We start from the raw sequence: 22,849 nt of genomic DNA, 5'->3' as shown, positions 1-22,849 counted from the left end.
ATATTATCCTCATTCATCTTTATATTTGGGTAAATCTGGACATATAAACTATGCAATGTAAACAATTTGATATCATTTTGACATTAGTCATCAAATTATTTGGTTTTCCCTAGTTTTCTCTCTTATACATTCTGCTTTCCATTTAAAATATATATTGGGAGCATGGGATAACTGAAAATCCGTGCCCTTTGAAGTATAAGTACCGTGAGTCTCAGTTTGGGAATAGGGTTTATCTGGGTTCTATGAGCTAGATGGTGCTGGAATCACATGGGTTGAAAATCCTTGTTTTCCCACCAGATGGGTTATTTTCAAATATCACAGAACTTCTGAGGTCCCTAGTTTACATTATAAATGTGCTTCGCACACATCAAGAATTGAGTACCATGTTTTGACAGTAACTCCTTTATGAAATTATATATTTCACAAGTGGAGTAAAATTCAAGTCATTCTCAAGGAACCTGGCTTATGAATCTGGAGGAGGTCAGACCTCTTTACAGATGCAGTTTGATAATCCGACATCAAAACAAAGGAATTCTGTTAATCCTCTCACAAAAGTGCAAATTGCGAATCAGGTCCCTGGGCTGAGCTGGCAGCTTGGTAAGCATTGAGCTTGGCAGAAGAGCAACTGTGGGCCGATAGATAGCCCGGCAGCTTGGGGATACCGACTTTGCCCCTGTGTTAGCCCAGTTGGGCCTCTTGTTTTGAAACAATAACGTATGTCAATGGAGGTGGTTCTCACAGTTATTGTGTTTGTGTGCTTTTCTCCTTCCATGGTAATGATGATGCAAATCAGTCCTCCTGTCTTTCATTTCACATCACTGGTGTAGAGGCTACTAGGCCCCTACATGCTTTTCACTTGGATGGATGTGTCTTTTGAATTTTCATTCCACATTCTTCTCCACGTGCAGAGGGTTTTCCTTCCTCGCCGTAAATAGTGTGATGGCATTTGCAAAATGAAGAATAAATCCTAACTCAACTGGAAAAAGAACCTTTTTCTGGAAGGTGTTATAGTTAGGATTCTTTTTTTGGTAACGGAGAATATCCAAGTTGAGGCAGTGTAAGAAAAACAGTTTGGAATTTGGTGGGTACAGGAGTACTGGAAATGCAAGTAACCAAATTGGGGGAGGCAGGAGTGCAGGTGGACCTCAGGACTGGTTGGAACCGGGGAGCCATACTCTCTTAGGGCTTGATCCCTTTCTCTTGTCTCCATGTCACTTTGGATGTCAACTTAACTCTTTCTTGCTGTAGTAGAGACATATCTCCCTGTGGGAGGAAGTGACACCATTGATGACAACACTGGAATTTCTTACTGAGCTACTTTTTCCATTCGACTTAATACAACATCCCAGGAAGGACTCGATTGGCTCCTCTTAGACCAGGTGCTTGTCCTGGATTAGTAAGTCCTGTGTATGCCACCTCACTTTTGTCAGAGTGTAGAAGGTGCTTGCTATTGGTCTTACGCTATCTTTTTTCGGACTTCATGAAACATGTAAGCAGCCAGGAAAGTTCTAAGCCTTGAGGACTGTGTTAGCATGTAGAATTATTTTGCACATCTCAACCTGAGGACTGTGTTAGCATGTAGAATTATTTTGCACATCTCAACCTGAGGACTGTGTTAGCATGTAGAATTATTTTGCACATCTCACTCTGTTTGGCTCTCTTGGCATTTCCAACTTTCACCCACATGTGACTAAGAGTTCATGTGAAAGTGAGAAATACAACTACTTCATTCCAGCAGAGGTTTTCTTTAGGAGCGTGCACTGTTATGAGTACTTCCAGCTAGTTGCATCTCACCTGTTAAGAAAGCATTTGTAAACTACTTGGGTACAGTGTGTGTGTGTTAATAAAGTGTGAAAAGAGATACAGCCCTGCTGGTTTGGCTCAGTGGATAGAGCATCGGCCTGTGTACTGAAGGGTCGCTGGTTGGATTCTGGTCAAGGACACATACCTCAGTTGCAGGCTCGATTCCGGCCCTCGTCAGGGCGTGTGTGGGAGGCAACAATCGATGTGTCTCTCTCACATCAATGTTTCTCTCTCTCTGTCTCTTCCCCTCCCTTTCACTGGTTCTAAAAAAATCAATGGAAAATATCATCAAGTGAGGATTAACCAAAGAAACAAAAAAGGAGGAGTGAATAGATAGTGTTGGTAGTGGGGCCATCTTCCAATAGGTAAGAGCAGTGTGCGTTTGCTGCAGTACAGAATGGGCTGCAGTTGGTATAATGGTTTCAGTCAGAGGAATGATATGGAACACGCCAAATCTACATCTGAAAGGCGAGAAACGTGTCAAATGTGGAGGTCTGGGGTAGGGGCTGCCCGATGGGGTCATGCTGCCCACAGCCAAAGCTTTCTGAATAGGAGCACTGTCTTTTTAAAAGCAATAGGGGGTGAGGATTGAGGGAGTGCTCACAGCGGTAAGTATAACACAGCTGTGCTCTGTTTATGCTTCGGCTACAATAAAAAAGCTATAAAATGTGAGATGTCATAGCTCCACTTTGCTTTATTTATACTATTTCCTCTGAGCTCTGTCACACTGCACATTCATCTGCTAAGTTGCAGCAAGAATGGAGATTAAAATATCACAGCTCAAAATAGGAGTCAAGCGGAAGGAGATTCATCATAGCCCTATTAAAAATATGTAAATATGGGAATGAAGTCATTTTAAAGCTATACAGCGCTCCTCCTGTAGCGTTAAGATCCCTTGAGCAAGTGGTGGGCTATGGAAGGGACAGAGCTGGGGGACTGGGTCCCCATTTCTTCCACCCTTTGAAATTTTTTTAAGATTAAAGACTGTTTGAATTGCAAATTATACATGTTTTCCTATAATTATGCCTAAATTAATAGTGGCAGGAAGTCTGATGCAAAACAAGAAAACAAAAGATTTGGTAATTAAAGGGTATACATTGTTCACTTGGTTAGAATTAAAATTAATATATGAAACCTCTTTGACCTCAGCTATTAATGAAGTTTGAGAATCCTCCTGAAGTATCCTGAGGTAGGAAAGTTCCAAGAAGGAACCTGAGACTTGGAGACATACTCTGGCTTTCAAAATTCAGTTCCTAATGATAAAGCTAAGCCTGGAAGCTAGCCAGGACTCCTGCCTAAAACTTTGCTAGTTCCTTACTTCCTTTAGCATCTTCGATCTCCCTAGTGCTGACAAAAATTTACTCTCTGTTGTCTATATGGTGTGCTTAGGAGAGTAAGGAATATGATTTTAGATGGAAAGTCTGGACTATCTCAAATGGTATTAACATGCTGCTTACGCTCTTTTCTGTGTACTGTTGCATGGCTCTTGATATTTTGGCCTCCTTATTCTCCAACAGTGCAGTAATAGTAAAGGCCAGCACTTATTAAGTACTTTTACCAGGAGTGGTTCTACACGTTTTATATGTGTTAATTACTTTAATTCCCACAACAACTGTATGCAGTAGGCATCATTACTCACACTTTACAGATGCGGAAACTGAGGCATAAGATCACGCAGCTAGAGAGTGAGAACAGGAATTCAAACTGAGCAGACTGGCTTCACAGCCTGCACCCTTAACCACTGTTGCTTTTATCAAAGACTAAAGTGGGGTCTGGCTGGTGGGAGCCCATGGGCTGGGCCGGTGGGGGGGGCGGTGCGCAAGTGGTTGGCCGGCCTGCCCTGCCCCTGTTTGGGGTGTTGGGGGCATATCAGGGGCCAGGCTGGCCAGGGGAGGTGGGCTGATAGGGGCCTGGATCAGGCTGGTTGGCTGCCATAGTGCACATCATAGCCACCGGTTGTTCTGGTTGTTCTGGTCTTTCTGCTGTTCTGGTCACTGGGCTTATAGATATATAGGGATATAGAGATATAGAGATATAGAGATATAGAGATATAGAGATAGAGATAGAGATAGAGATAGAGATAGAGATAGATATAGATATAGATATAGATATAGATATAGATATGGATATAGATTAGACAAACACTAGAGAGAGCACTGGGCTGAAAAAGAAGACCTTCATTCCAGGCACTGTCCTGCCATTTCCTGACTAAACTAATTTTCCTCACCTGGAGAATGAAATGAAGAAATGATCTTGTCCTTCCCAGTGCCAACTTTCCTTGCATATGTATACTACTACCTCATGGAGAGGAACTTTTTGAACAATGACTTCTTACTGTATTCTCATTTAACTTTAGTTTCAAAAATGGTCCTGTTCAACATTTTTAACATACGGTGTCTCTAGAATTTCTTTTGTTCTGCACTTTTCACAGTGTCTTCCTTGAATTCTTTTGGTTGCAATTAATAGGAGTATCATAGTTAGCTAAAGACTTTTCTGCAAGTGTGACCTGGAGCATATTTCTTAATCTCTTGGGCCAGTTTTCTCATCTGTAAAATGGGTACAATAGAAGTCCTATCCTGTAAAATTGTTCTAAGAATTAAGCCAGATGTGATATGTAAAGCACTTATCCTGGTGTTTACTTATAGTTACTACCATAAAAATCAATGTGTTTGGTTATGATTACTATTGATCACCTCAGTCCTATTTAACATCTGTCTCTTTTTGCTCCTCATGCTGCCAATTCTCCTGTTGTGATTGGAATACCAGGTACCTTTTTTGGGCCTGCATTCATGTATTAGAAAGGTTAAGGTACTTTCTGCATTACCATTTAATTGAGGTGGACCTATCAGAGTTTTGTTCTTTTATTTATTTTTTTCCCATTCTCTCATCTCTCACCAGATTAGATGGATCAAGACTTACAACAGGGATTCCTTGAGAGGCCTGAGACCACCCTCATTTCCTTCCCAACATCTAGTGTCCAAGAAAGAGGAGTCTCAACCCATAGATTCCTTTTATTCAGCTGGTATAATCTTGCATCACCTCCTTATAGGTTAAATACCAAGATATGGAGAAAGCCTGGCCTTGCCTCTTTGCTCTGCTTGTCTCTTTGCCCTAGACTTCTCTCCCTTTCCTTGCTAGGTACCTAGAGTCCCCCTACTGGTGCCATCTATTTAGGATCCACATTTTGCTTTTGCTTTTGCTTCATGGGGAATGTTTTGGAAATCTTTAAACTGTTTTTCATTTTCAAAATCTATTCAAGATTGTTGTCTTACTAAGTAAGCTGATTAATGGCCCCTTTGTTCTGGATACTAGCTGACCTCCAGATTGCATACTGGAGTGTCTTCTCTGTGCCACACATCCAGGACTTATAATTGCATTAGATGGTGTGAAGGTGAGGAGGAATTATCATCACAGTATCCCTAAGATGTGTGAGATAGCACAGGTATTTCATGGGCTCCCATTCCTTATTTCTTAGCTTAGTTCCTACTCTTAACATGGGACCCCCCCCCGCCCTTATTATGTGTATATCCTGTATATCCCACTCTACAGGGGGCATTAGGTCCAGGTTCAGCTTCTCCCAGAGGACCTACTCATTCATAATCTCTTATTGACTCTAGAAATTCAGGGGTACACACACTTCTTGAATTTTTCTCCCGATATAGTCCACTTATGGAGGATGCAGACATGCAATCCCGTGCATTTTTAATACAATGTGACACATTTTGTTATACAACTAGGTACAGTATTTTATGAGAGCACAGCGCAAGGGTGTCTCATTTTGCTTGGAGGGCCAAAGGGGGATTCTAAGAGGAGTGAAACCCTAGTTACGAATTAAAGATAATTGAAGCAAATGGGACATATACTCTTCAAAGATAAATTTTCAGTGAAAAACAGGACCTTATCTCTCATAATTACCATTGTATCCTTATTGCCTAGCTCAGAATCTAGCATATTGTACACACTTAAATATTTATTGCATCAGTGAATGAATGATTTTTTCTTAAAGGTCATCAGAATTGGTCATTTTGAGCAGGAGTACAACATGATAAGATTTGTGTGTGTGTTTTAAAAACTAATATCACAGCTTTGTAGTAGATATAAAAAATAGAGTGAGACAGGGAGCAATTATGGATAGCATATTCTATGAAATACCTGAGATAGATTCCTTTTAAATGACCCCAGTCTTCCTCCAGATAATAAGAGATTCTCTGTACTCATACATTGAATGTATGGTCATTTCCCATATATGCTTCAAGAAGGCACAACCCCTGCCTACATCCATCCCTTAAAAATCCCATGAAAACTCAGAGATAACTTATAGCACATTTAAGAGTTCCCTTCTCAACACCTTCCACACAGGAGATAGAGAGTTGGGTATGATCTATTGCATATACAGTATATACATGTTTGTCTTAGTATGCATGGATTGCTATAACAAAATACCAGAAATTGGATGGTTTATAAAAAACAGAAGTTACTTCTCACCGTCTGGAGCAGTGGTTCTCAACCTTCTGGCCCTTTAAATACAGTTCCTCATGATGTGACCCAACCATAAAATTATTTCGTTGCTACTTCATAACTGTAATGTTGCTACTGTTATGAATCATAATGTAAATATCTGATATGCAGGATGGTCTTCGGTGACCCTTGTGAAAGGGTCCTTCGACCGCCAAAGGGGTCGCGACCCACAGGTTGAGAACCGCTGGTCTAGAGGCTAGGAAGCTTGCATTCAAGGCACCAGCACATTCAGTAACTGGGATAGCCTGCTTTCTAGATGGGTGTCTTTCTGCTGTGAGCTCACATCGTGGAAGGAGCTAGGGAGCTCTGTGAGGTCTCTTTTACAAGAGCATTAACCTCATTCATAAGGGCTCTACCTCATGAAGGAAGCACCTGTCACAGGCTCCACCTCCTAATACCATCCCATTCGGCATTAGGTTTCAACATAATCTATTTTGGGCGGACACAGATGTTCAGTATATTACCTGTGGCATATGGCATAGTACCTTACTTGTATTTCTCATTCAGAGTGGGTCCATGCATTTTCAACGTTGGCATTGGTAATCTGGAGTCTGTTTGGTTAGTGAAACTTAGCACCTAAGTGATACTTGTTTTTAGAGTGAAAGTCTCAAGAGAAGTCAATAAAATACATGCAGAATCCTCAGTTTCTGAATACATAAGTTTTCTGTCAGGGTGCATAAAATTATCAAAAACTTAGTGGCTTAACACAATGCCCAATATTAGCTCAGAGTTCATGCATGACCAGCATGGCTTGGCTGGGTTCTTTGCTCAGGGAATCACAAGGTTGAAATCATGGTTGTCCAGGCTGAGTTCTTGTCTAGGCTCTGGGAAAAATCCATTTCCAAGTTTATTCTTGTGGGTGGCATTCAGCTCTTTGTAAGACTGAGGTTTTCTTTCCTTGCTGGTTGTCACCTAGGGGTGCCTGTAGCTCCTTGAGGCTGGCTATATTCCGTGCAACCTGCTTTATCCTGAAGCCAGCAATGGTGTGTCAAATACTTCTAATGCCTGAAATCTCCATCTGCCTCTGTCTTTGATCTCTAAACCAAGATTTAAGAGTATATGCGATTGCATTAGACTCACCCAGATAATCTCCCTGATTTTTGTTTTTGTGTGTGTGTTTTTAAAGATTTTTTTTTACTGATTTCAGAGGAGAAGGGAGAGGGAGAGATACAAACATCAATGATGAGAGAGAATCATTGATCGGCTGACTCCTGCAAACTCCATACCGGGAATCAAGCCTGTAACCTGGGCATATGCCCTGATAGGGAATCAAACCATGACCTCCTGGTTCATAGGTCAATGCTGAACCACTGAGCCATGCCAACTGGGGCTCTCCCTGTTTTAAAGTCAACTACGTTGTGTAATATAGCCTAATCCTGGGAGTAAAATCCATCATATTCACAATTCTGGGAATTATGCAGAACACATTTATCAATAGGGAGGATTTTGGGGGCATCTTAAATTCTACCAACCAAACTGTTAGGGGAATCAAAAGAAGCTCAGGTATCCTTGCTTCCCAAAAGGTCCCCTTATGTCGCTTTGCTTTTACAAAAGACCTACATTAGTACAATAACAGTTTATAAAAGCAAAGATCTTTAGAGTTTTCTTATAGTTAGCATTACGCCATTTCAGCTTATAAAAGGTTTCATAGGAACCGACTACTTTTGGATGAAGGGGGTGTAAAACTTCTGCATATGAATTAATCAATATTTTGTTTGAAAACTATACATCTTTTAATGAGGTTAATTTTCTAACATCTGATCCTGACAGATCTTCTATTACTTATCTTTAAAAATATTACATATATGCAACTCTGTTACTTATAAGTAGTACTACCATTCACATTGCCAAAACAAAACATATCTATATCTACTAGTATTATGGGAGAGGAGCTTTCCTTGTTTGTGTAAGGAAAAATAAAGTGATGACATACAATCTATACATGAACATCATCCCTTCCAAGTGATTTTTTTTAACATGGAAGCTTTGTTAAAGTTCACCTGATACAGTAAGATTTTTAGATTTAAAGAAGGAAGGTGTGAGAATTTCACCAACTTCACAGTTACTTAACTACAAAGTTCGAGGGAGCCAGTCCTCCCTACAAGACCACCCTCGCTTCTCACACTAATTGCAAGTTTGAGGGGTTTCCAAAACCACCCTCGGGTTTGACAGTTTGCTTGAAGTATTCACAAAATTCAGCGAAAGCTGTTAGGCTCATAGTTAAAGTTTATTACAGGGGAAGGATACAGATTGAAACCAGCCAAGAGAAGTGTGTAAGACCGAGTCTGAAGCTCCAGGAATCAACAACAGAGCTTTCATTGTCCTCTCCCCATGGAGTCTGGACCTGTTACTTTACCGGCACTGAGATGTGACTATATGCATGGAGCGTTGCCAACCCAGGAAGCTCCAGTGAGACTTTGGTGTCCAGAATTTTTAATGGGACTTGATCATATACAGCCCACGTGGCTGACTTTTAGTCTCCAGCCTGGATGTCAGTGTTGGGCTGATACCCTTAGTCTCCAGATGCTTCTGGAGGCAAAATTGATGTGCACAGCCCAAAGCCCCAAGCCTCCATCATCAATCACATTGTTCAACTGCCCCCTGGCCAAAGCTTTCAGGCAAACAAAGACACTCCTATCGGGAATGGCATTTTGAGGACCCAGAGATCTTCTTCCAGTAGCTGAAGGCAAAAGCAAGACCTCTGCTTGGTTAAGGTTAACTCTTCCCTACACAGACAGGGAGGGAGGGAATGACGAATGAGTACAAATTGTAGTTATCATTTATGGAGGGTATGCTGTGTGTCAGGCAGTGTGCTGAGCCCTGTTTCCTATACTCCTTGGAACATTATTAGAAAGATACTATAATTATCATTATTTTAAAGACAAGATGAGATTTAGAGAGATTAAGTGACCTTTTAAGTAGTAAATGGTGGAAGGAGGATTTGGACCTGTCAGCCTAATTCCAAAGTTCATGATCTCAAACATTTTATTCTTTCCACTGAAACTAAGACAATAAGAATATATAATGTAATAAGCACTTAGGAGCAATTATTTTTGAGAATTGAGTCTTCCGAGTAAAGTTGTCATTCAAATGTATAAGAATGTGCACTGCTACTGTAATAATGTAGGATATACTTGTAGAGGAAGAGTGTTGATATGTAGGATGGTTATTTCATTGAATTTCTTACCTTCTACGTGGAATCCAATCAGCACTATATCATTTAACTAAGTCAAACACATTTATTGGGTGTGTATTCTATCCCAGGTGCTGTGCTGGCCTCTAGTGACCCAAAGATGATGAAAAATACGTTCCTGCCTGCAAGGAGCTAGCAATCTACTAGGGTATGTAAACCATATTTTATTATTTTTAATATTACATTGTTTTATGTAAACCAGAGAGCTCGATATGCAATAAATATTTTGTCTACAAATTTTGAAAGCTTTGGCACAATTTTTCTTGGCTGGATGAGCTAATGCCAAAGAGTTGATAATTTGGAGATGGTTGTGCATGTAACCAAATCAAATAATTAAACCCACTTTCCATCTTTTGGAGATTCTGTAACAATAGGATAGATTTTTAAAAAGTAAGACTACTCTAGAAACACACACACACACACAAAGCACTGGGATTTGTGTGTACTTCCCATTCACACTGGTAAATGTCCACAGGTGAAGGGAGGAAAATGCCAGAGCATCACACATAGCAACAGTGTGCATCTCTTCTTCACACTTATCACAGTGACTATTCTGACTGTTATTGGTTACTTTAGTGACAATTGTTATCTTTACTTCTCTTACTTCATTGGCTTCTCCAGTTGAGTAAAGTCCGTATTGGGATAAATAAGACTCTTTGTTTAGTTTGATTGTTGACAAATATGTATTTTATTTGAATAATAAGTTATAGTTTATGCTTGCAGTAGACCGTGTGGTATTCTGGGAGTAGTCCTGAAGATTTAAATACAGTAAATGTAGTAAATGTAAATAATAAGAATTATATCCTAAAGATACTTTATATTTTTTATAGCTTAATATAGAGGAATAAAGTTAGAAAATAAAATAATAAATTTAAGTGATCTTGATGTCCATACTGATGCTATGCAGCCCTAGCAACATTATATTTGGACGTAGTTAATAAGTATATTAATATGCTATCTAGAGAAACTATTATAACTGCTGAGAATAGAGTTCTGATCATTTTAAAAATGTGAGCAAACCAGGAAATAACATGTCCTTTTTCTTGGCAATATGATTTTAATTTCTCAAACCATTTAATTGTATAAACCATATCCATCATCCTTGAATAGATAAATGTTGTGGCAATTTTTGAATGAACCTCTTGGTTCCCTAAAGAAATTATGGATACACTATAAATTTACAAATGAAAGGCCATTCATCAGAGTTATAAATATAAGTGGTTCCTGTGCTTATGCCCATGTAAACTTAAAGTGGTTTAATATCTATCGGCTTTTATCCATAGTTAATATGGTAAAAGAATATAGATATTGTCAAACTTACATGGTGCAATAACATTGGCAAAGTGTTGAGAACAACATGTAATATTTTTTGAATAGCATGGCATTTCCTTGAATTACTGCTGGCAATGGAACATAAATCAACCTTTATGATGGATATTCCAAAGGTATTTATTAATCAATTCATTTAATCGAAATACTTACTCTTGTCATGTATAGAGCTGGTTCAAGGAAAGTGGCAAGTGCTCCTAAACCCTTGCAGTTATTTTAGGGGCTTCATAATTATGTCAATTAAGTCTGTTTGGAATGAAAATCAAATTTTTTATCAAGATAAAAAATTATTTTCTCCTAATTCATGGTAAAGATGTTTGCTAGACCATAAAATATCTTCTTGTATCTAATCAAAATCTCCATTTGTTTTACACTTGATAGCTTTCTCTTTGAATCTTCAGTTTTTAATGTTTGTTCCCCTCCTTCACATGCTCCCTCCCTCTCTTCCTGTACTGGAAAATAATCCTGCATTGTGTAAGCTTTGACTGAAATGGCCTGGGAAAGTGACCACATTTTTGTGTACCAAAGTAAGACATAGCATATGGCATAAGATTTTGACAATATGTAATGAGATTAAAGACAGGTAGGATGGACTAGAATGGACATAAGTAAAGCATAAAGATAGGGGACTTCTAATAGACCTGATGCCCAGTACATGAAATTCGTGCACTGGCAGGGTCCCTAGTGACTGCCTGCTGCTGGCTGGGTACTCCCTCCCTTTCCCCAAGCTGCCTGCCGCCACTTCCACCACCACAGGGGCCAGGGCTTCCCTCCTTTCCCCGGCTGGCCCCGCCCCTTGGTCCAATTCCTGGATGAACTCCAGGTTCCAGGGGACAATTTGCATACTATGCTTTTATTATATAGGATAGGAAAGGTCAGAGAAAGCCAGTAACAGTTAAGCTGAAGAAGTCAGCTATGTAAATGTTGTGGAGTAACATGCTATGAATGTATATGTGCATGTGTATGTGTGTTACTTGTTTATGAAAATATGGAAAGTCAAGGCAAAGAGCTAACTTCTGGGTTAAAATAATGTAATCAGGACTCAATTTCTCTCCATCTCTCAGCTTCCACGAATACAGCTTCAGTCTCTGGCTCCATTTGGGAGCAAGATGGTGGCAGTAGCATTGCTTCAACTGCAGCATCCCCTCAGGCTTCAGATCAAACAGGAAAAAGAGAGAGTGTCTTTCTCAGAGGCCCTAAAATTCTCTTTATACTAATTTGCTTTGATTTGATCATAGATCATCCAAACATACTTCTATTAGAGCAGGGGAGAGAGTCTGCTTTGTAATTTTCCATGGACTAAGGGTTAAATCCCAGAGGGAAATGGGGTACTGGTAACTGAAAGAGGGTCCGTGGATGCTGGGTAGCAGAAAAGAATGGTTTGCTTTCCACCATGGGTATATACATATTAAATGCTGCCTAGAATTCAGAAACTTACAGATTTTCTAGCAATCCATGGACTCTAGGTTAAGAAACTCTAAAAGTAACGCTGAATCAATGTCTTCTGGAACAAATAAAACACAGCATTGATACTTATAGCCATCCAAGAAAATGAATTGTTATTGAGATTGTTTCTTGAGGAAAAGAGTCAAAACAAGTATAAACCCATACAGCTAGTTGTTTAAATGAGAATATCAAAGTAAGAATGAAAAGGAAGTTGTTTTTTGTTAGCTGAAGTGGAAAAGTGTGGTTCAGCCTGAAGGTATCTCTTTACTGTCATTTTGTATAAGGAAATGAGGCAAAATCTTTGATATACGGTAAGAACTTTATACCAGCAACATCAGAAGACTTCCATTAGGAAAAAAGAGATAAGTTTTCCAGTGATGGTTCAACAACTTTTATGGCTTTGGAAGTCTGAGTTTCTATGCATCTTAACCCTCTAGTTAAGTCAGTTCAGTTAAAAAAGTAATAATCGGGTCTGTGAAAGTAATTTGTAAAGGAAGTCTTTTTTTTTTGATAATTGGTCCAAACTACTTGTTGATTAGCTGACTTTAAAAAAAAAATTAGCCATATTTTATTTTGGACCATGTTGGTGAAGTAGTTATTTTCCTAAAAAATATTTTTACTTTAGAAGTGTAGAGAGAATGGGTAGAAAACATAAGTCAATCATAGGAAAATGCAGATACTGTAAAAATGCCCACATAGTGATTGTGTAGTTTTCATTAATATTGGAGGGAAAGTAACCTTTTAACAATGTGAAGGTTAGAGTAGCAGCCACAGAGGTAGCAGTCATAATGTGACCTGCGTTCATGTTACATAGATTGCTCAGTTTATTGACCAATAGGAGATAGCCTGGGATTTTAAGTTGCCTCGCTGAGCACAAGAGTTTTCTTCATAAGTGATTCAAAATGCCACTCAATAATGGGAAAGAGTTCTGTGATTACCAGAAACATTTAAAGAATAAACAAGTTAAGTGAGGAAAGGTTCACTGTGTCATCTTGTCTTTCTTCACACAAACAAAAAACTCCTGCAGTTAACAAGGTTCCTTCCTCCTGAGTGGATAAGCTTTCTAACCAAAATCTCTTCATGGCTAAAGTGACTTGTCACTGCCTCTTAAGTTTAATACTCTTAGTTGAGAAAATGTATACTTTTCCTACCAATTAATGCCACCGAAATTCAGCTAATTTGGAGGATGTCCTGTTTTTAAAACATTTCTACAAAAGCCATTGTGTATCTGACTTTCCAGATTATTATGTTGCTTTTAAAAAGTCTTCTCCTGAAAACATCTGTTCACCACCAATTCTCAGTTCAGTTGGGAAGTCCAAGGCCTATTATTACTCTATATATGTATGGTTTCTGTTGATTTTTGCTTTCTAGATTACAACGCATCCTTACACAGTATCAATGAACTTTGCCTAAGAAACAGCATGTAGTTCATTCATTGAAAACTGGTATATAGATCTTCCTGCTATACATTTCTCTCTGTTTTTCAGATTCCATTTTAATTTTTACCAAGCTAGGGAGTTGCTCCTCTCCATAGTAATACTTATCATCAATATAGTTTTCAGAAGTGGGGTTTTATTTTTAAAGAAAAAATCTTGTATATAAGAAAAATTTTTAGCTAGAAGAAATCAATGGATATTGTTAAGGCTGGAAGAAAATATCTCTCCTGTAATCCTTTATAAAGACAGAAGATAGAGGGCCAAAATACTATTAAGAGAAATCCAAAATATATTTTCCTTATATGATGTCCAATTCAGCTATGTAGGTGTGAGTTTCAGATAAGATTAAATGCGTTTACAGATGTGAACTGTCAAACCATTCCCTCTTATTAATTTTAAGGGCTTTTTAGGGAGAGGGATGGGTTTAATTCAGGACTCCAAAGCATGGGTTTCTAAAGATAGTTGCCTTTCTGAGTAGGGAGTGGACATATGGAGAAAATCCACATGCATATTTGAGTTTCACTTTTGAACTCTTGATAGCTTTGGTCACTGATTGAGATTTTTCTCCAACTAGGAGTCAAAGACCCAAGTAGGTAATCTACATAATTTTTCCCAGGTTTTCTAAAAGTGCCTGTATATGAAAGCATGTCAGACAACTGGTCAAATAGGGCCTTCAGGTTTTCTCTGTTTGTTTGTTTTAAATCCATTCTTTACTGAGAAGAAATAAAAGAAAGCCCGAGGTTGGTGACAGACTTGGGTTCTTGCCACATTCCCAGCTTACTTTGTGGCCAGCTCTCTACTTCAGAGAAAGTTAAAACTTTCCAGAGATGTTCCATAGGTATTCTAAATCATTCCACAGACACCTGCTCCTTTATATGGACATGTTATCCACCTACGATGAATCAGAGCTGATTTCTTTTTTAGTATGCTTCCCCCCCCCCCCCCCAGAAACCTCATTAATCTCATTGTGCTGAATTTAGCGGGAAAGTTGTGTTTTGCCAGTTGACACTGTTTAATGTAAATGATTTATGATTATTCCTTATGTATACACAATAGGCACTTTATAAATTGGATTGTTCTAGGAGTAACACGATACATAAATGTTATTGCTATAAATTCTGAAGTTGGCTATATATTTTTGTATCACATAACCAGTTGACTTATAAATGCTGACTATTCCGTCCTGCACTTTCCACTCAATATTGTAAATGGTAACTGAGGTAAGACGGGCCGAGATATACACAGAGGCACTCAGAGCGCGCAGAACAGGGCACCCTGGAACCTCTCCAGCGTGGCTGCTGGCGATCTTCCAGGGGTGATGGCAAGAAGAGGGAAGAGTGAGAGGGGGAAATGAAACTATATCTATAAAAAAATGAACCTACATTATTATTATATTTTTTTTGCCCAATAAAGTCAGGAGCCAAGAGAGAGAGAAAAGGTGTGTGTGTGTGTGTGTGTGTGGGGGTGCCACAGGGGAAGCAGAGCAAACAGGAGAAAGGGATTAGTAAAACCAATTCACAAAATTTAGTTAGATACCATTCCACATGGTATCTAACTAAATTTTCATTATTTAAATAATGTTAAATGAAGATAAAGGTAAATAATACAACCACAGCTCTGTGATTATATGTACTTTTGCATCAATGAGTACAGGATATATTATTTTCAGTGTGTAATAAAAACAATACTATCTAATTACTTTTTTGCATATTTGTGAATGAAGTGTTTGAGGAATGGAGCCTTTTAAATCACTTGATTCTACTGTGGCATCAGGGCATTTTATTATGTGTATAATGCTGTTATACTAATAGACCTCATTTTTTAACATGATATCTTAGCTTACTGTGATTTTCTTTTTGAAATCCTAAAGAACTTGAAAAAAATGATAAGGGGTCATTTTAAATACAAGTGATTGTTATGTAGAAAACATCTGAAATGTTGAGTTAGAGCAGAAGGAGTAATACCCACATGATTGACAGGCCAGATTAATAGCAAGCTTTTAACTGCTCCTGGTGTTGACTCCTTTCCTGCAGGCATAGTCCTGGCTTCAGGGTTGATTTGAATTGTTCGTTGTCCTAATTTGTGTACGAAAGAACTAGGCTGTGAAGAAATTCTAGTTGTTTTTAGTGTCTATTCTAGTAGTGATTTTATAGTCGGTTTCATTGGCTGTTTCAGTTGACTCCCTTCCCCCATGTCCTCTTAAGTGTTGACTACACAATTGATCTGGTTACCCATGAAATCGGTCCAAATCAGCTGTTGCAGTGGCTGGAAATATAAGATTAGTAATTCTAAAACCTAGAGGTTCCTGTTCTGCCCAAAATGACTAAATCTCATCAGGCAATCCCCAAATGAAAAAACTGTGAGACTGAAACCACTGTGTGTGTGCCTGAGTGTGTGTGTGAGAGAAAGGCTTATAATAAACACTATTTATGTGGCTCTCACATTGAAGGGAACATCCTAATGGTCTCCTTTATACCATCTGCAATATACTTTCCACTGTCATACTTTCTGGAGCTATCCTGGTGCATGCATGGGAAAGAATATGCATATGCACATATCTCTATATTTGTAGTCACTATAGTCAAAACAACTTATTTGCCTAGCTGGCTTAACTGCAAAGCTGACTTACCCACCCACCCTCAAACTCCCTAGAGGAAACAGGGCAAACAGATTAAATAGAACCAATAGAACCAATGATCTTTTAACAACAAAAAAGTTACTTAAGAAGTTTTCAGTGGCAGTGCTTTCTCCTGGAAGGGAGAGCACTCCATTTCCTGCCCATCCCTGCATCATCAGCAGTAGCTTTGGATTCATTATACAAGAAGAAAGCCCATTTCTACCTTGCTGTTCATATACACTCAGGTAAGCCTGGATTGACATTCTAGAAAGACTGCTGTTCCAGACTAGACTATGGGGAGATTCTGGTGCTGATAGAGGGCTTTACAATCTTCAGTTCATTTATCTCATAGAATTTTAACCACGATTTAAAATTCTGCTTTCTCTTAAGGAGGTTAAATTTAAATGCAGGACCTCCAGATTTAACACACACACACACACACACACACACACACACACACACACGCACACAATTGTAAAATCAGGAAAAAAGCTCCATCACTTTTAGTTCATTACAGAACACTTGTATCGTTTACTGAGGACTTCTTTTTTTCCAGGTATTGTTCTTGGCCTTTGCCTGTAGTATCTAATGTAAGCTTCCTAAGTACCTTATGAAGCAGGTTACTATTATTATACCCATTTTTCAGTTGAGGGAATTGAGAGAGAAAATGAGTAACTTGCTATGACTCAAGAGCTAGTAAGAGGTGGAGCCAGGATTCATACCCAGGCAGAGTGAACCCAGGGCTGAAGCACACACTCCACTGGGTTGATCGGTGATATGTTGTACTTCGTGTATGAAAAGACGAGTGGAGCCATCATTTAGAACAGCGGTTCTCAAGCTTCTGGCCCTTTAAGTATAGTTCCTCATGTTGTGACCCAACCATAAAATTATTTTTCTTGCTACTTCATAACTGTAATGTTGCTACTGTTATGAATCGTAATGTAAATATCTGATATGCAGGATGGTCATAGGCGACCCCTGTGAAAGGGTCATTGGACCGCCAAAGGGGTCGCGACCCACAGGTTGAGAACCATTGATTTAGAAGGAAATGGAATTTGAGTTCTTTTCTGGTATGAATGGTCACTTTATGCCTCTCTCACCCTGTGGCTGATGGTAAACCTTATTCTGATAACATAGTCTAAACTGGGTAACATAGTCTATGGCTGTAGAAGAGAAAGGAACGTGTTGGCTAATGTGAGGTTCTGGCCCTACGACCTTGCTTTCACTATCACCACAGTAAAAAGTGAGCTCATGAACAAGAGAGGGGAGTGTGTCACCAGTGTCTTACAGTTTTGTCATCAGGGCAGCCACCCTCAAGAGGGACAGAGTGCCCTCTATGAATATGTACTTACTACGAGATACAGCAATTTATTCTTTTGATCAGCACTTTGTTGTTTTGGTTTTGGTAAGTACACAGCAATCATCAGTACGTAGTTAGGAGTTGCAGACTAAAGTGTATGCCATCATTAGTGATTTAACAGTTTGGCATGTCGCCGAAACTGGTTTGGCTCAGTGGATGGAGCGTTGGCCTACGGACTGAAAGGTCCCAGGTTCGATTCCGGTCAAGGGCATGTACCTGGGTTGCGGGCACATCCCCAGTGGGAGTGTTCAGGAGGCAGCTAATCGATGTTTCTAACTTTCTATCTCTCTCCCTTCTTCTCTGTGAAAAATCAATAAAATATATTTAAAAAAAAACACAAAACAGTTTGGCATGTGAATTCCACATGTGTCACCGAGATTGGCTCATGCTACCCAGAGCTACGTGTATTCCACTTTTAGAAAAACATCTCTTGTGCTACGAATCCTTTAGTTCTCAGAACTATAGGAGTCACTAATTTCCAAACTCTGAATATGTAAAATAAAGTACTGGCACTAGAATCCTCGCAGGCTGCGTGGGTCAGAACATTTGTTTAAACTAATATAGAATCAGCTTTTTTCAGTTCCAGCTCCCTTATTGCCTTGCTAAGAAAGCCTGCCTTGTTCCTGTTTAGTTAGCCAGTATCAAAATTCCTCATCCTTTTGGATTTTTTATTCTGATTTGAGCAGAACTAATAGTTCACATACAAAACTTCCACAATAAGAATGAAACAGAAAGACTGTGTAATAAATAAGGAGTGTGCTGCCCTAACTGGTTTGGCTCAGTGGATAGAGCGTCGGCCTGTGGACTGAAAGGTCCCAGGTTCGATTCCAGTCAAGGGCATGTACCTTGGTTGCAGGCACATGCCCGGTGGGAGGTGTGCAGGAGGCAGCTGATTGATGTTTCTCCCTCATCGATGTTTCTGATTCTCTATCCCTCTCCCTTCCTCTCTGTAAAAAAATCAATAAAATATATTTTTAAAAAAAGAAAAAAAAAAGAAAAAGTACTGAGGTTCTGGGCCTAACATACTGAGTTCAAAATTTGGTTCTGCTTCTCAGTGACCAACAGCTCTTGGGCCATTCATTCCACCTTACCCCAATCTCACCCTAAAAAAATAAAAAAATAAGGAGTGTGCTAACAATTAAACCTCACCTGAACTGGATAAAATAGCATCTCACAGTACAAAATTCTAATACATTTTGAAATTTTGTCTTGACTGATATTTTTCTCTGCCTGAAGCTTGTGTGCCAGTGCTGTTTATATAAGGGAATAGTGACATCCTGTGTGTAGCGAGACTAATTGCCTCCGTGATTAACCTATTTATGAAGGAAGTTACACAGAAAGAAAATATCATTGAGTCCTGAAAGAGGCAATTTTGTCTTAAAGCAAACCTCTGATTTTACCAAAGGGCGTGGACAAAATAAAAAGATTCACCTCCTTCCCTTTCTCTTTCCTTTCCCTTCGTTTTTCCTTTCTTCTTTTTCTTATTTCTATAAAATTCTACTAGTCCTTTCCATTTTTATCTCTACTACCTTCATTTTCCATATTATAAAGATCTACTGTTATTATACATGGGTACTCTATTTAAAAAAATAGAATTGGGAAAAGACATAAGTATGGTAAAAGGAGATAGTTTCAGTGCTATTGAAAGTATGTTTTTACTCAAGGGTAGGATATACGTAGAATCATTTGGGTATCTTGCAAGCTGAGGAAAATTTTTGACTTTCTTCCTCTCCCTTTATAAAATATACTAGAGGCCCAGTGCATGAAATTCGTGCGGGGGGGGGGGGTCTCTCAGCCCGGCCTGCACCCTCTCCCAATCTGGGACCCCTTAGGGGATATCTGGCTGCCGGTTTAGGCCCACAGGGATGGGGCCTAAATCAGCAGTCAGGCATCCCTCTGACAATCCAGAACTGCTGGCTCCTAACCATTTGCTTGTTTGCCTGCCTGATCACCCCTAACCACTCGCCTGACTGCTGATTGCCCCTAACTGCCTCTGCCTCAGCCCCCATTGCCACGCTTTGTCCAGAAGGTCGTTCAGCTGTCCATTCTAATTAGCATATTACACTTTTATTATTATAGATGTTAATTAAATTTAGAGAAAGGCCTGGGAGCATGTCAAAAACAGAGTTTCTCTTGACTTCTCAAATCCAGAAGAAACAATCGGAAGGCAAAATGTCATAGTAGAAAAAATGCATTTTTGGGGGCCAGAATTATTCTTACCTCATCCCAAATATATGGATAAGGGGGAACTAGAAAAGCATTTCCACCCCCCAAAGTGCTCTTTTCAACATTTGAAAAGGTAATATGTTGCCAAGACATTTGAGAAAACAGCGGGAGAAAGCAAGAACAAGAGGCACAAAGGAGAAATTAGTCAAACATGTCCTGCTATGTATATCCTAATTTACCCACCAAACTCTAGCCAGAGAAACTGGTAGATCTTCCTCGCCCACCCCAGCCTCACCCGTCATCCTCTACCCCATTATCAAAATAGTATTTTCAATCAGATTGCTTAAGACATTTTTCATGTGATAACAAATGTCATGTTAAAATTGATATATTTTTCAAGTCAGGTAACTAAGCTTGTATTTTGCACGTTCTACGGACTTGAAAGAGCTTAGTTTAAAAGTTATGACCACTGCTAAGGAGAATTTCCTTGTGAAAAAGCCAAAGTAAATGTAATCACTGGATTATTGATTGCTGAATGCAGAATAGTTGGAAAGGAAATGATTTGGGTTGGATTCCTCAACTTCTAGAACAATCTTTCACTGACTTGATTTGGGGATAAAATTACTTTTTTAAAATAATCCTCATCTGAGGAATGGTGAGGAGAGAAGAGAGAGAGAGAGAGAGAGAGAGAGAGAGAGAGAGAGAGAGAGAGAGAGAGAACATCTGCACGCCCCCTGCTGGGGACCAGCCTGCAGCCCAGGCATGTGCTCTGATCCAAATTGAATCAGCGACCTTTCTGTGCACAGGAATACACTTAACCACTGAGCCACTCCAGTCAGGCAAAAACTCCTTTTTTAGAAGGTTCTTATGAGACTTTAGTGAAGGCATATCCCTGTGATATCATGCCTAGTGCCTAAAAGTAAGTGCTTAATAAATAATAGCTTTATTATTTCAGATAATATTTGATAAAGTCAAATGATTTGGGTACTTAATAGTTTCTTGTAAAAGAATTTAATCTTATCTGGTTGAGCCGTTCTTTAAATGGATTTAATTAATGACCTATCTTTGTATTTATTATTTTATCATCTTTACTCTAGTAACATTTCAGGTCTATTGATAATTTACATGAGCAATAACTGGATTAGCATTCTCAGAAGAGGTGCAAGGACATTTTTAGAAAGCATTACTCTTTGGGAAAAAATATGAAGCAAAACGGGAGCAAGAAACACCACAGAGAGCTTTCCTGGGCCTGCCCTTTGTGATTCATCCTGTAATCACTAATGATGATCAGATTGCAGAAGAGCTCCCTGTGAGTAAGGAAGCCCTCAGCTCTACAGAAATGGACATGGCTATCTTGTGGTAATTGTGCTAATTAAGTACAGTATCTATGATCACTGGGGTGTCCAGCAGTTTTCCAGAGGTCTCCCATCTGTCTTATTGGTGGACTTCAATAAGATAAGGAATCGTGTGAATAAGAAACTCAGAAAACTATATTCAGGAGATTCAGATCCAGTCACTACTTATTACACAAGACAACTCACTCATCCATCCAACAGAATTTCTTGGGTGTACATCATATGCCACCCATTGTGCTAGTCTTGAAAATATTGTCTTGAGCAACGCAGACAAGCACAGTGCCTCACAGATTTTATGGCCAGACAGAAGAGGTATGTAATGTAAAACAAGTAATTCCAATAAAACATGTAAGTCTTATCACAGAGGAACTTTTTTTTAAAATCTTTCAACCAAACTGAGATGTGAAGTCCCAGTTATATGTGGGAGTAGGGGTATTCCCTACACCCTTGAATTTCCATAGCATTTTATCTGAATTTCCATAGCATTTTATCTGTATACATTCCACCTGGCATTTTAGTTCCTTAGGATGGTGGCATCTTTTCTAGACTGAACGTTACAGAGGAGCCAGCAGGATACCTGTGGGATTCTCCTTAGCATCTTTCAGAGAATATGCATTTGTGTATTACAGATAGTAGACATTAAGTAATTGCTGCTGAGAGAACAAAGCAAAGAAAAAGGCTGAGAGGTTTACTTCCATTGCCTTTTGTTTCAAATTCTTAAATACTTCCTTTGAAAGTTTCTCTTTCATGTAAATAGTGGTCAGTGGGAGGTAAATAAACAATTGGAGCTCATCATCCCTGTCCTGGCTGGGTGACTCAGTTGGTTGGAGCATCATCCCTTACACCAAAAGATTGCAGTTTGATTCCCAGGCAGGGCACATACCTTGTTTGCAGGTTCCACCCCAGTCGGGAGCATGTAGGGCAGGCAACTGATCAATGTTTCTCTCTCTCTCTCTCTCTCTCAAATAAAACACACACACATATTCTCAGATAGAGATTAAAAAAGACACAAAGTCATCATCCCTCCCTCTCACCTACTATTCTCTCAAATTTAATCCACAGCAATTTCCTCTGGAAGAAATTAGTTATTCTTTGTAAGAATATCAAAGTTTTCTGTACAGAAGTTTGACTTTAGTTGCCACATGAAAACAATGGAAGAAACATCGATTGTTTGTGATCTGGCACATTTTTGGATGTCACGATCAACCTTTCTTCTGTCTGTTACTGGACCTGTCAAGAGAATATTGTTAGATTCATTAGCATCTGGTTTTAAAAAGTCAAAACTCTTGCCCTAGTGAGTTTTGCTCAGTGGATAGAGCATTGGCCTGTGGACCAAAGGGTCCCAGGTTTGGTTCTGGTCAAGGCCATGTACCTTGGTTGCAGGCTCCTCCCTGGCCCTGGCTGTCTTTATGGGCCGGGGCGGGGGTGGTGGGGGGGGGTGGAGCTCCTGCATGAGGCAACAAATCAATGTGTTTCTCTCACATCGATGTTTCTCTCTGTCTTTACCTCTCCCTCTCTCCGTATCAGGGGGATGAGGGCATGAGTGGGGGGGGGGGTGCAATGGGGGGAGGGTAAGGACACATATGTAATACCTTAAAAAGAAAAAAAAAATCCTCAGGTGAGGAT

At 39.4% G+C, this 22,849-nt stretch overlaps 1 protein-coding gene across 1 annotated transcript in view; it reads left to right on the top strand.

The window, feature by feature from the left end:
• Nucleotides 1-22,849, top strand: part of SOX5 (SRY-box transcription factor 5) — a 980,574-nt gene that overhangs the window by 165,141 nt on the left and 792,584 nt on the right. Inside the window, exon 3 of the mRNA XM_059682385.1 lies at nucleotides 9,586-9,662. The gene's annotated coding sequence lies outside the window, so the exon portion shown is untranslated. The remainder of the gene's footprint in view (nucleotides 1-9,585; nucleotides 9,663-22,849) is intronic.

Source organism: Myotis daubentonii, chromosome 2 (assembly GCF_963259705.1).
Source record: "Myotis daubentonii chromosome 2, mMyoDau2.1, whole genome shotgun sequence".
NCBI classification, from domain to species: domain Eukaryota; kingdom Metazoa; phylum Chordata; class Mammalia; order Chiroptera; family Vespertilionidae; genus Myotis; species Myotis daubentonii.
This window is presented reverse-complemented; position numbering and strand designations above follow the sequence as displayed.